Source organism: Cupressus sempervirens, chromosome 5 (assembly GCF_028749045.1).
Source record: "Cupressus sempervirens isolate cs-2001-9-10 chromosome 5, ASM2874904v1, whole genome shotgun sequence".
NCBI lineage: Eukaryota > Viridiplantae > Streptophyta > Pinopsida > Cupressales > Cupressaceae > Cupressus > Cupressus sempervirens.
The window spans coordinates 237,279,476-237,293,383 of record NC_143122.1 but is presented as its reverse complement, the minus strand read 5'-3'; the positions used below and the strand labels follow the sequence as shown (position 1 = coordinate 237,293,383).

At 31.8% G+C, this 13,908-nt stretch overlaps 1 pseudogene; it reads right to left on the bottom strand.

The window, feature by feature from the left end:
• Nucleotides 1-12,153: 12,153 nt before the first annotated feature.
• Nucleotides 12,154-12,933, bottom strand: LOC149555390 (putative receptor-like protein kinase At1g11050 pseudogene; annotated as a pseudogene).
• Between the last annotated feature and the right edge of the window lie 975 nt (nt 12,934-13,908).

Sequence of the window (13,908 nt, the reverse complement as noted above, 5' to 3'; positions counted from 1 at the left end):
AAAGTTATTGACTTATCAAATCTCTCTAACAATGAAGGGAAAGTAATAAAACACTAAATTTAATGATAATGATACTTTGGAAAGTAAAAATCCAAAGAAAAGGTATAGTTTCCTCACTTTGTGGGTGTTTAGTTTTCATTTGTGTATTATCATTCTTCCTCCATTTCTGAGAATGTTGCGTTGAGAGTGAGTTTAAAGAGTTTTGTCTCTGAGTCTAGTATAATGGGAGACAAACTAAAAATAAGGGAGTCATGTAACTATAAGAAATGGATAAAAGAAAAAATGGTCTAGTAGAAACTAAAAAATGGTGGTATTGTCTGATATTGAATGATCATGATGGCTAAAAGGAAATCATAGTTGAAAATTGAGGTCATGTTGAACATTATGGGGTTGAATACCAAAGGTATGCATTTTTATCATAACAAGAAAATTTTGGATGTTTCTATTGGAATATTTCTAAAAGAGTATGTTGAGAACTAGTAAAGGAACAAAGGTAGGTGTATGTTGTTTCTTTTATTAAACTTTCATTTAAAAAGGTGTTAAAAGTTATTGTCAAGTATATAATGCTTGATAGGAACTATGATATATCCCATACCTAACATTTCATTATGCCAAATCAATTTAGGTACAACAGGAGGGTCAAATTTCACTTTAACACTTGACAAGCACTATGATAGATCCCATACCTACCATATCATCATGTCGAACCAATTTAGGTATGAGATGAGGGTCAACTTTCACTTTTACTTGCTTTGTTCATTAACACAGAGTATCAAAGCCTTTACGAAGAAGCCCAACAAGCCTAACTTTTATAAAGGGCTTATGCATTTGAATTTTTAGTATATGTTAAAAAATAACAAGCAATATTTAGTGTCATCTATTATGGAAATTAAAGGAAACCATTTGAGCCTTGGTAGTAGTAATGGTAAGGGGAAACAGATAATGGCAGATCTCTAGAAGATGTTTCTCTAGAGATGACCAAAAGAAAGAAGAAAATGGTTCACTATAAGGAGATGGAAATAGAATTGATGGGGGGAAATTTTGAAGAAGAGCTTAAGGACACTTTTTTTTATCAGGGTTTGAATATTATGGAGACATTTGAGGGTCTATACACCAAGATGGTGTACAATTTAGTGGACACCACAAAAAAGCCAAAAATGTCAATAACCCAATCAAGTTATGAATAACCTAATTGGGTTATATAAAATTTCAAAAGGTGGCTAGGCTTGATTACCAAGACTTGCAAAAATATAAAAAAAATAATTCTTGATTGGGTTTGTAGGATGAAAAAGCTCTTCAAAACTTGATCAGGTTTTGAAGAAATAAAAATAGGCTTCACTCTAGAAGCCATAATTTTCACATCCAGACTCTGATTGACTCCGTTCAAAATACATTGGAAAGCTATTGAAGAGACATACAACATAAAAAAACTAGAATAATAAAAAAAAATCAAGATTTTATTTGTCATCCATTAGAGTCAATAATGGTCTAAAATAGGTAGTCAATATTTTCCAAACATGGAGCGAATACGTAGGTAAGAGTATTATCATAGCTTTTATATTTCTCTCACCTCTCTCCATCTCTCACTCCCTCTATCTCTTTCTCACACACAAACTCACTCACTCATTCACTCACTAACTCCTAATCTCCTATTAACTTTTAACCTCTCTTTATATAACTCATAATCCTCTCTCTCTCTCTCTCTCTCTCTCTCACACACACACACACACACACACACACACACACACACTTTTATTCACTCTTTAACTTCTAATATTTATCTCTCTTACAAACTCTTATTCTCTATCTAACTCATAATTCTTAAACCTCTCTCTCCAACTAACCTCAACCCCCCCTCTCTTTAAAATACATACACACTCATCACTAGCTAAATAACCCCTAAGATATCTCTCTAACTAACTAATAACCTCTCTCTCTCTCTCTCTCTCTCTCTCTCTCTCTCTCTCTCTCTCTCTCTCTCTCTCTCTCTCTCTCTCATCTTTCTAACCACTTACCCATCTCCTTCTAAACCCTAATCCCTAACCACCCTCTCTCTCTCTCTCCCTGGCCTCTAATCCTTGAAGTGGGAACTTCATGTAGTGAGAGAGAGAGAGGGTGGTTAAGAATTAGAGGTCATAAAGAGATGGGTAAGGGGTTAGAGAGAGGGGGAGAGGTAAAATGATAAGAGAAAGTGAGAGAGAGATACAAAGAGTGAGAGAGAGAGAGAGAGAGAGATGAAGTGATGGAGAGAGAGGGACATATGAGAGAAATTTGGGGATAGGATGAAGAGAGTGAGAAATATGGAGAGAATTGGATGTGTGTGTGTGAGAGAGAGATAGAGAGGGGGGGGGGGTTAGTGATTATTCATATATATATACATACATATATATATATAGAGAAATGAGTCAGGTTATCTGAATCTTAGAAAATTTATTGGGTAATGGCTTGGTGATAGCATAGAGAAATGACCCAAAGGCTTGGGAGACTATTTTCCCTCCAATTTTTTTCCTTTAGACATTTTTCATCTTCTAAGATGAATTCTTGTCTTTGGCTTCATCAAGTTTTCTAATGGTGAAGTGGGTATCTCTAAAATTTCCACCATAATCTTACATGTCTTCTTAGCTTTCTAACAATATAAATTTTTCTATTTATAGACAACACTAACATGGTAAACTTTAATTACTTTTACCAATGCCTTGACATTCCTCATAGACATATGTCTACCATTTTTTTAATAAGTTTTAATATAATTTAAAATATTAAAAATAAATTACATATTATTACTCTACACTTGATTCTATAAACATTTACAAAAAAAATAGTCACCATTTTCAATTGTTTTGGTGTATGTTATGCTCAACACATGAATAGGTACCAAAATGTTAGGATCTAGTCAATTCAATAACTCATAATATTTTTTAAAAATTCTCATCCAAAAATTATTTAAAAATATACAACTTCTAGATATGACTCTTAACTATCATCCTACCAAAGGGATCTACAAAATAGTGAATATAACTATGTCCTTTGTGATGCACATGAAAATAGCCATGTTATATTTTCTATATAAAAAAATAGGAACTATTTCTCGTGTGTACAGATTTTGACCCACCTAATCTTATCCATCTTTTAAAATCTCTAGTAGTTTAAAAAGTAGATTCAGAATACTACAATTTATATGTTTTACATGTCTTGTCATTTTGAGTGGATAACTTTCAAACCTCGCATCCAAGTTTAGGTTTACTTGATTTCAAAAAAAAAAAAAAAAAAAGGTGTCCACTTATGCACTCCCCTTAAGGAAGGGAAGAGTTAGGATTCTTATGGGTCCATTGAAATGCTTTACAAGCCCTCTAGTACTACTCATTTTCCTATGTCTTCTTGGTCTCTATAAAAAGAATATCCCTCCTGCTAAGAAGAATGATAGGAAGAAAGGAAAATTTGTTGATGATAATGTAGAGGATCTTGAAAAAGAGGCCATCCACATAGTGGATTATGGGGAATCTATTGAGCATGTGTCTAGATTTATCCTCAAGCCTTTGTAAAGAAATTAAATAAAAGAATATAATAGATTGAAGGTGAGGAGGGTGATAGGGGTAAGAAATAGGACAACAATGAGAGAAACTATTTGATGCTCAAAATGGTGTACCTAGATGAGGTTAACATTAAATTGTTGGAGGATAATTTGAGGGATGTTAAAGTCAACCGTCCCTTTGGGGTTTTACAAACACTGAAATGTATTTCTCTTTGTACTTTTTGGTTGGAGAAATAGACTTTGAACTCCTTTAAGACACTAAACCTTAAATATAGAGTTATTCAAGCTAAAATGGAAGAGATCCAAAGCATAGTGGTGGATGGGAGTGAGAAGGTTAAGGCTAGGGATAAGGGTAATAAAGATAAAGGGTTTGAGGACCTAAAGGAAAGAATCAAAAAAATGGAGAATTTGGTTAATTATGTTACCAATAGTAGTCAAGGGGTAATGGAGGTGACTATGCATTACCTAAGTAAGATGGTGGGGAAGGTGGATCAAAATTCTAGTAAGTTATTGGTTCATGGTCTAGAGGCAACTAAAGCAAATGGAGATACAACAAGTCAAGGAAAATGTATCAGAATGAGTACAAGAAAGAAGAAGTCAATCGGATAGCCCTATTCCTAATCAAGAATATACATTAAAGAAGCCATCCATAGAATTAAAGAGCTCAAGGAGGAGCTAGTTAAGGAATTGTCATGCCTTCAAGCACACTGGTAGTTCTTATCTTTTGGTTTCTTGTGTTTGTTTTTATTTTATTAACTTGTTTTAGTTGCTTAGATGTAGGCCTTTTCTTGTTGGTTTTGTATTGGGTGTACTAGTTCTTTTAGGTACTATTTTATTTTTGGATTGAATTGTTGGATCTAAGGTTTTAACTTTTGGGGTTTCAAGTCCCTTATAAAAAACCTATTTTAACTCTTAATGAACAACATTTATTAAATGCAATCAGATGTAGATGATAGTTGTTGGTTGTGGACAGATGGGAAAAACCACACATTTATTCCATAAGTTTTTAATATCTTCTTCTTGTGTCAACCAATTGGTTGTAGTAATTATTTATTTTGATAATATACTCATCCCCATTCTAGAAATTAAATTGTTGGGTTGAAGTTAACAATAAATCTTTACTAATTACCCAGCGACAAACACATATAGGAACCAAATTCTTACATCGGGCTAAGATTGAATTAAATCAAGTGAGTTTGATATGAAATTTGAAACAAGTTGATGATAAAATATGATTTATGGTTTAGTTGGAAGATTGTCCTATAGACTAGTCTTAGCCTCATAGACATTAAAAAACACCTATCAATCTATCATTCCATAGGGGAGATGAACTCTTCTCAAATGATGCAACAAGAAATCACTATCCAATAACCTTTCCCTATGTATAGGAAACAAGAAAACATATTGAATGGAAGGTCAATGCAGCATATGCCTTCTATAAAAAACTTGGCAAACCTAAAACTTGGTAATATCATCTTACTCAATCTATCATGAGTCCAAACTGCTCATTGTACAAACTTTATAACTTAGAGAGTGTGTAAAGAAAAACTGGAATTATAAAAAAGATTATTAAAATGCATATAAAATTTTAATTATTATATAATTTAGTATATTAGTAAAATTTATTTAAATTTTACTTTTGATTTATGATCCATGTATTCCTTGGGTTTCTTATAGATGCATGTGCTAGTTAAATCAATTAATATCTAATTATTGGAATAGACATTCTACAATCTAAAAAGATACTAATAAAAACAAAAAATGACTATCAATCAGTTTTTAAAAATTAAAAAATATATTTTCAAAATTTAGATGGCCATGAATGCCTCTAAACAAAATAATTTGAAAGACATACAAAGAATTATCTCTATCCATAACATAGCATTATAAACCTAAGAAATAGAGAAAAAATATACAATACCTTTCATGAAACTTGAACTTTTTTATTATTCAAAATAAATTACAACACTTTCAGTTGCATTTCTTTTTTTTATAACTTTTAGAAACATGAAAAATAAATTTGAAAGAAAATAAAAGTTTTAAAAATATAGAAACTCCTATCTATAAAAAAAAAAAAACATAATTAGTTTACAAATAAACTAAGAATGTCAAAAAGCATGAAAGTTTCCATCTATAAAAACATACTAAAACGTTAAAAATCTAATTTAAAGTATCTTTCTTAAAAACTGCATTGGCGTCCCGCTCGGCATCATTATATCGAAAAATATGTTAAAACATATGACATTATTGATCCTTTCCAACTACTTAAAACTAAAATTCTAATCAATAAATTAGACATAATGGGACACCAAAAATTAAGTACCTTATAATAATTCAAACAAACTATTCGTTATCTTTAAGGTTGTTTCCCAAAATAGTAAGAAATAAGAAGAAAAATTTTATATACTAGCACTTGCTTCAGAAAGAGGTGCAAGGGGTATGCCGATAGGGTTTTTTAAGAAAAGACAAATTAAAGAGATGTAAATTTAAAAGAAAGATATCAAATTGATAGCGTAGATTGTATATTCAAAAGTTGATTTAAATTGTAATTTTTTATAATAAAAATTGAAACTGTAAATAGAAAAGTAATAGGAGTCCTATTTATTCTCAACAATAGTCAACCTATAGAATGGAGTGATGGATTACTTATTAAGCCAAAAAATATTGAAAGAAATAAACAAAGGAAAACAGAGTCAAATTTGTGTTTCAAGTGGTCTCTATTTGAAATAGGAGGAGCCAAGGAAACTATCAAGTTAAAAATAGTATAGAAAATAATGATTTAAAAATTTAAAAATATATAATGTAAATTTCAAACCTTACAAAAAAATACTTAAGAAAAACTTAATAGTAATAAATATGATGAAAAGGGAAAACCAAAAAAAAAAATTAAAACCTAAAAATAGTGTAATGAACTTTACAAGATGTTTGAACCATATCCTAACAACAATTGTGAAAAAAATGGCATGTGAATCCAACCCATATGCATACTCAATGGAAAATGCTTTAATCATAAAATTTTAGAAAGTAGAAATAGTTTTCATTAAATTCTTTAAATTTGACAATAACTCAATTTGCTAAGCATGACTAAGGCTAGAAAGTCCAATTTTTCATATTAACAACATTGAAAGTTGCCTAAATTTTGTATAATAAAAAATAATAGAAATAATATGCAAAAGCTTTAAAAGAGAAAATCATTCAACTTTGTAATATGACACTACAAATCCTATAAAGTCTAGCTTGTTATTTTCTAGTTCAATTGCTAAGATGAGAAATCACAAAATGAATGCTAAATTAAGAATTAGATGGCCTCTATGAAAACTTCTGTAACCATGCATGTATGTGCACAATTAGAGTAGAAGGTTGAAGGTGAGTAAAAGTGCTGAATGAGAAATATGGGAGAGAAAACTTTGAAAGGGAATATGGGAACAAGCGTAGTGCCACACAAAAGGTGTGATACTAACAAGAGAAGATTCATAGATAAAATAGCTATAAAATAAAAATACTGTTGCAAAAATATGAGTTTGAAAGAAGTGTGAATAACTTATGTGAAAATTAAGTGACCTTTGCTAGTTGGTAGCTCGCAGGCTTCATGCCTCACTGGGTTGCCTTGCTGGTCTTAACCCTTCATCAAAAAAGTTAAAAATAAAAATAAAGTGACATCCCACCAACTTTTAAAAAAAAGAAAAAAAGAACATGGTAAAAATAGCTAAATGAAAGAATTAAAAGTCGAAAGGCTGAAGTAGGATGAAGAAAAGGTGAGGGCATGAAGAAATGATACATAAAGGTAATTTCTCGATAAACTATTCTCCATTGGGACAAGTATTCTATCATTAAAATTAGATTTAAATCAAATTTGAAATAATCCTAAATAGGGACTCATATGTACTGAATGTTGTAACAGACTCCTAACATGGTCTATCCTCTAACAAGGAATATCTATATTAGTACATCATCTTGTGGGTACCATCCCCACTGGGGTTTTCCCTCTAATCAAGGGTTTCCCTAGTTAACATATCTGATGTTAATTGTGCATGAGTATCTTGTTGTGGTTTCAGTTTATATTACTCACATGGTTAAGTTTTTTTACGATTAATGTTTATGATGATAGTTGGATAACTGATTCACCCGCCACCCCCGGTCCCCTCTCTTAGTTATATCAGTGGACTATATATTCTAATGGCATCCTTCCCCTTACTTTAGTGTTTATGGAGAACTAGATTTGATCTCCTCAATTGCAACTTTATGAACATCACACAACTATTTCTTATTTTAATGTTATAGTTAGATTTGACCCACTATATCTCTTGTCATGTGATTTTGCTTGAAAAAATTCAATGAAAACCAATATTTTTGCTTCATACTATTGTACGTTTAGGTCTTCCTCATATGCAATCATTTCATTGAACTTGTTTGCTAATGATTTAATTTCTTGTTCAAGAGAAAACTCCTTAAAATTTCAAACTAGAAGAGTAAGTCATCTAGATGAAAGTACTTTAACTAATTTTAGCATAGTAGTTGTAATCTCCTCATTTCTTACAATATCATTTTGTCTCATGGATTTTAATTGTAGGACTTCTTAGCCTTAGCTAGTGCTTTTATAGTTCATTTCATATTATCTAATACTTTTATTGCTTGTTTTTGTTTGTCCTATTGAGTTATCTATTTGTACCAAAAAATTGTTTATAATTTGTGAGATATGACAAGTATGGAGACTACCAAGAAAGGGATAGGAAATGGGCCAGAATCCTATGTTTCAATTGATTGACATATTTGATAAGTAATTAAATTTTTATTTTATATGATGGCCAAGTTTATCAATGTCAGTTTAATGACATGATATGACTTAACACTTTAACAAGTATATTATTTCACAATTTCACACTATTAATTTATTTAAATTTATAAATGCTTCTCATTAATAGATGACTATCTAAGTCTATTTAAACATGAAGAAGTTGCTTCCACATTTTGCTAACTTGTCTTCCTAAAAAATACAACATTACGTTTATTTGGAATCCTACTGATAAAAATATTTGGAGAGAAATTTTTTAATACTACAAAAAAGTTAAAATTTAGAGCCATGATGCTGTCAAATAATTCTTCAATAGCCTATCCTAACCATTTTTGCACAGGCTGGGAGGATTACATATGGCATCACATTTGGTTCACATTTGGGAGGATTATAATGAAGTATAAATTTAATTGCATCAAATATAATATATTAAATTTAAAATATAATAATTATAATTTAATTGTATATCTATTTTATAGTATAAAAATCTATTCTAATTAAATCTATTAAATATAAATAAATTTTAAGGAGGGCACGCTAAGATAGAGTTAATTTACCATTAAAAAAATTCAATCAAACCATAAAATGCAATACAATTTTTGTCAGACTGTACTCTAATAACTAAAGGAATAAATAAATAAACCTTCAAAATAAAAATAACCCTATTAACAAAAAAGACTTTAGAAGACTACAAAGAATCATTTACGAATACACCCAACTATTTGGAACACTAAAGAAGGGAAAAAAATGTGACACATTATGTTGTCAAGTGGGAAATCATGGATGTAAGACCCAAGCAAAACAAAAAGACTCAAAAATTAATGGGGATCCCCATCTCAAAAAAATGGTTGAAATAGAATGTGTATTGTGAAACAACAACAATTATCTATACCCACAATCCACTTGAAACTTTTATAATTTTTTAAAAAATAATTAAATATTTCACTAATTGAATATTTCATTCAATTTTCTCTATAGTCTTACAATGAATTAAAAATTCATATTTATTAAATTAAGTTCACTCTTCATATTTCAAATTTTAAAAATATAATTTTCCAAATTATATACTTCATTATTAAATTAACCATCAAATTATTAGATCATCAAATCTGCTTGCATAGTCTTAAAAAATTTATATCAGAAATTATCTCTATGTATGCTCCATACATCATAATTCTATAGTAAATTATTTGATCAAATAATTTCCATTTATTCAAACTAAAACATTCTAACCATTGACACATGCCAAATTTTTTTTAAATATCATTTAAAAAAGGCCTTTTGTTTTAGTATCCTTAGTTCATGAATACTCTTAACCATTCTCATTCCTTGACCTCTTAAAAAAAGTATTATCAATTGTTTAATACTTTTTAAAATATGGAAATAACACCTTGTGGAGCTCATTTGATCAAGTGTGCTTGGATGTAAAGTAATGCTCATCGTTTATTCAATGACACACCATCACTATTTGAACCACATCTAATTTTGGTAACCTATGATTTTTGCATGAGATGTCATGCATATCTTTATTACTCTCAAAACTATTTGGACCACATCTAAGTTTGGCAACCTATGAGTTTAGCATGCGAAATTTCATGCATATCTTTATTTTTTGAGAGGTAAGGAATAAGTCTAGAATAAGGTGTGAATCTCTATGTATGGGTATTTTTTTGGTTAATCTACATTTACATGTTAAAATTTATTACTTATGTATCTTATAGATTGAATGAAAGAAATTATATTTAATTTAGTCAAGATTTTCGCATCTCTACTATGTTGGATGTCCAATGTATTTTGAAGATGATGCAAAATACATAACATGATATATTGTATTATGTGTAACTTTTTAATCTAACATGCACATATCTAGTACATAGGAGATTTTAAAAAGCCATAAGAGTTGTTGAAAAGATTAAAAATGATAAAAGAGAGGGATAATGTATAGAAAAACCTTAAGCAGATATAAGGTTTTTAATAAATGATCATATTCAAAGTACAAGATGTATCTTTTGTGAGATATCTACTATACTTATATTCTATGTTCCAGGTATTTTTAAATAGCTACCAACTTATGTTTTCAAATTTGATTTATTAGAGATTCTTTATCTTATTTGAAGTATAAAATATTTGATTTTAACTTATAAATTTAAGCTGTATGACCCGATAATTTTAACTACATAATATTTAATAAGATAAAATAGTTTTGTTGTTTAAGAATTTTCCACACTAAAAATGATCTATCAAGACATGTTACTATTGATCACCATACATAAGATTATATATGCGTAATTGATTGTTTTATATACCTTATAATAAACTCTTTATATACATTTATAAGTATAAACTCTTAAAACATTCACACTTGATTTTAGAAATAATATAATAAATTTTAAAAATATAATTATTAGCACCATAATAGTGATTATGTAATTTAACTAAGTAGTTCTCCCTAAATAGTTTGCATAATATTTTATTCTGAATCTAAAATTTTACAAAAGAGCGGACTTAATTTTGTTTTTAGAACTCATTTATAATTCTAATGTTATTCATAGCTAGATAGACATTAGCGTCAACAACTAGTTGCAGTTATTATCGCATTAATTTTCTACGTACTTTCTCTTCACATGTTATGAGCACTTTTGACTTATATTTCCTTTTTCATGGGTTGATTTGACATGACTGCGCATTTTTTTTTTGGGAACCTATCTATCCTACGATATGATAATTAGCAATAAATAATTTTTAGGAGACGTGAAGAGATGGTACGGGAGAAGCAGAAGGAAGACAGATGGAGATAAATGGCATTATACCCAGCCAGTCGAAATAACTAGCTGGGTAGCCATTGCCCTTCAAGTGTGCCGGTTAAGACTGGTTGTAACGTGGTGGAGCATTTTGATCCATCTCTGCGCTCATGGCTTGGTGGATGCCAGGAACGATGATGGAACTTGTGTCACAATCTCGGTGGCAAACATGCAATAGAGAAAAAACCGCGTATAAAAAGCATTCAATCTAGCCGGCGTAAGATAATTTTCGACGTGACTTTCCAGTGTGAGACAAATTTTGATTGAAGTGAACTCCAATGGGAAAGCCTATCGGCTAAAAATAATAGATAAATAGGCAAGACTAGAAAAGATGTAGGGAACACGCAGGGTTGTATTGGACCGTTTGAGTTTTATATACTAAGTATGAATTGAAATATATTAATTTGCATGCAAGGTTGGCGTACATGTATATTTTAGCATACATGTTCATTTCTAGAATGATGTTACCTACTATGGAATTTCTTTATAATTTTAGTAGTTCTAGCTTCACATACAAAGCTCGGAAGTTTTGAAAGGTTGGAACTAGTCGAAATGACATGTTCTATATTTTACACTAGTATATCGAAAGATTAAAAATACAATCAGAAGAAATAAAATCTTTGTAGACAAGGAAAAAATAAAACCAGTTTCATTTGCAGACAAAGAGTAAATCACTTCAATTGCTTTGTATATTAACCTAATTTCATGAACTGAATTTCACCAACCCAAAAGGGTAAAAGCATATTCTGTTATGCCATGCAACCGACTTCAAAGAATAATAGCCAAAATCAAGGCCAAAAAATGTATAGTAAATAAATGTGCCATCATATTATGTGTCCTGCATCATTAATTTAGCGTCTCATTGCAAGTGTAAACACAGAGAAGAAATACTAACATCAGAAAATCATTTTACTATACACTTTTTTTCGGAGGTAGTATAAAATATTTTCCAAGCGAATGCATCACATGCGGATAGAATGCATACACAGCCTCCTATTTTGCTCTGATGGACAATTTGAAGGAAGGATTTAAAAATTTGAGAAAAAATCCGTCCCGTCGGCCTCTGCTTTGTGATTTGCTATAGACAAAGGCTTTTCTGGTATTGTGGGAATGGCAGCCTCTCCCTCCAACATCTTCAATGCTTCTGCCATGCTCGGCCTCAATGCCACATTTACATGAACACACAAAATGCCCATCTTAACAAATCTCTCCATTGTTTTCACCTCTTCCCTCTCCCACATTCTCCAATCTATCACTAGATCCACTTTATTCACTTTGAAAAGCTTCCATACCCAGTCGGTAATATGGCAGTGACAAGTTATATCCACAGCCTTTCTGTCGCTCATGATATCCAACAGTAGAACTCCAAAGCTGTAGACATCATAGCGATCTGTGAGCAGTCCAGTTAGGTAATACTCTGGCGCCAAATACCCATGCATGCCTACTACTTTTGACCCAATCAGAGACTGCCCTTCCCTTATAGCCAGCCTAAAATCTGCAATGCAGGGATTCATGTCGTCATCTAGCAGAATATTATTGGCCTTGATGTCTCTGTGATATATTGCCGGTCGAACATCGGAATGCAGGTAACATAACCCCTTTGCGATGTCGATTATTATCTTTTTCCTATGATCCCACGTCATTCCTCTCCCATTTCTAATTTTCCCTCCAAAGATGTGTTGATCGAGGCTGCCATTAGCGAGGTAGTCATAAATGAGAAACTGCTCATGGCAGCCCTGTTTGTCGTCACCGACAACGCCGAAACCATGGAGAGCCAACAAATTTTGGTGGCGAAAGTTGCTCATCATCTCCACCTCATTCTAGAAATCATTGACAGAGCACTTTTTCATTCTCTTCACGGCAATCATCTGACAGTTGGGAAGTTTTTCCTTGTACACAATGCCAAAACTTTCTTGCCCAATTAAATTGGTGCTACTGAAATTGTTCGTTGCCTCCTCTATTCGCCGCATGTTGATTAACCACACCTGGCACAGGTTTTCATGGAAAGAGCACTTCATTTTCTTCATAGCAACCATCTCATGATCTTCAGCAAGTCTTCCCTTACACACCATTTCAAAACTTCACTTCCCATTTAAATTGGTGCAAGTGCTGAAATTCTTGGTTGCATCCTTGATTGGTAGTATATCCAACTGCACTAGGCCGATGTGGATCCCCAGAAGACTTCTGTGAATTCTCAGAAAATACCTAATTTTCGCGCTGACCCACCACGATTCCTACAGTGTAGAGCAAGATGATAGCCATGGTGGCACCCACACAGCCGTATAAAACCATCTCCAAACAAACTCTCCACTTGTTGGGATGAAAGCGAAGGCCCAAGATACAACTTGCGCCTTTTTGGCTCATGGGTCCAAATTCATTGGCTACCGCAACATCATATAGAAGTGCGAGAGAGTTGCATTGCAGATTAGTTTCAGTTGTGGCATTTTTAATTCTCCCCACCAATCTCTTCAATACCACCTGTCTGCTATTATGGTATACACTGTAGGCAATGGAAACAGAGAGATCTCTGCAAGCTGTGTCCGTTAATGGAGTCGGCCCCAACTTCTCCATCCAGTCCCTTTTTCTTTTTATGCCATCACAAAGATGAGGGCTTGATACAAAATCTGATATATTGCTGAAATAGAGAGAAACCAAATTTGATGGAAGACCCATAGAGCTCATCCATTTCTGAAGTTGTGTGAGGCATGCAATAGATTCATCCCAGAGCAGTTGAGGCATTGTCGGGGAGATAAAAAATAGATTCATCCCGGAGCACCTGATCA